The following is a 1,493-nucleotide window of genomic DNA, read 5'->3' on the forward strand; positions in this document are numbered from 1 at the left end:
ACATAATTTACACAAAAGCAATGCTATCACCTCCCCTGTGTGGACTCGGGAGAGGACTGGGCCATTCTCCTTAGAGAGAAGTGAGGTGGCTTTTAGGAGAGCAAGGGACTTCCTGTAACAATGCATCCCATGATATTTGGAATGACTATTAAAAAAAAGAACAATGTACAATCAAAGTCCTCGGCCACATTGTAGAACTTTGGGGGATGCTCGCTCCAACTGACTGCTGTCACCTTCACCGTTCCAGTTTTTAAATCCTGAGTCAAGCCAAAAGAAAACCCCAGCCACAAAAAAAACAAAGTCACGCCAATCTCATCTTGTTTTCAGTGCAAGTTAGGTTTTGTCAAGAAAGGGTGTAATGCAACTAAGTCACAGTCCACCTAGAAGCATTTGCGGTGGATGATGGAGGGGCCAGACTCATTGTACTCCTGCTTGCTGATCCACATCTGCTGGAAGGTGGACAGCGAGGCCAGATTGGAGCCTCTGATCCACACAGAGTACCTGTGCTCAGGAAGGGCAATGATCTTGATCTTCATCGCGCTGGGCGCCAGGGCGGTAATCTCCTTCTGCATTCTGTTGGTGATGCTAGGGTACATGGTGGTGCTGCCAGACAGCACTGTGTTGGCATACAGGTCTTTGTAGATGTCCACATCCGACTTCATGATGGAGTTGAAGGTAGTTTCGTGGATGCCACAGGATTCCATGCCCACGAAGGAAGTTTGGAAGAGTGCCTCAGGGCAGCAGAACCACTTGTTGCTAATGGTGATGACCTGGCCATTGGGCAGCTTGTAGCTCTTCTCCAGGCAGGAGCTGGAACCCACCATGGCCATCTCCTGCTCAAAGTCCAGGGGAACGTAGCACAGCTTTTTCTTGATGTCACACACAATTTCCTGCATGACTGTGGCGGTGAAGCTGTAGCCACACTCGGTGAGGATCTTCATGAGGGAGTCAGTCAGGTTCCAGCCAGCCAGGTCCAGATGCAGGATGGTGTAGGGGAGGGGTGTACCCTTCATAGATGGGCACGGTGTTGGTGACCCCATCACCGGAGTCCATCACAATGCCAGCTATGGCCAGAGGCATACAGGGACAGCACGGCCTGGATGGCCACTTATATGGCTGGGGTGTTGAAGGTCTCAAACATGATCTGAGTCATCTTCTCGCGGTTGTCCTTGGAGTCCAGAGGGGCCTCAGTCAGCAACACAGGGTGCTCCTCAAGAGCCACACACAGCTCGTTGTACAAAGTGTGGTGTCAGATCTTCTCCATGTCGTCCCACTTGGTGATGATGCTATGCTCAATGGGGTACTTCAGGGTCAGGATGCCTCTCTTGCTCCAGGCCTCATCCACATAGGAGTCCTTCTGACCCACGCCCACCATCATGCCCTGGTGCCATGATGAAGGGGAAGACAGCCCGGGGGACACCATCGCTCGCAAAGCTGGCCTTGCATATGCCAGAGCCGTTGTCGAATACGAGAGCAGTGATATCATCATGCAT

At 51.7% G+C, this 1,493-nt stretch overlaps 1 pseudogene; it reads right to left on the reverse strand.

Annotated features, from left to right (window-relative positions):
• LOC100432994 (actin, cytoplasmic 1-like) lies at positions 1-1,493 on the reverse strand (annotated as a pseudogene).

The sequence above is a fragment of the Pongo abelii genome, chromosome 4 (assembly GCF_028885655.2).
Source record: "Pongo abelii isolate AG06213 chromosome 4, NHGRI_mPonAbe1-v2.0_pri, whole genome shotgun sequence".
NCBI classification, from domain to species: domain Eukaryota; kingdom Metazoa; phylum Chordata; class Mammalia; order Primates; family Hominidae; genus Pongo; species Pongo abelii.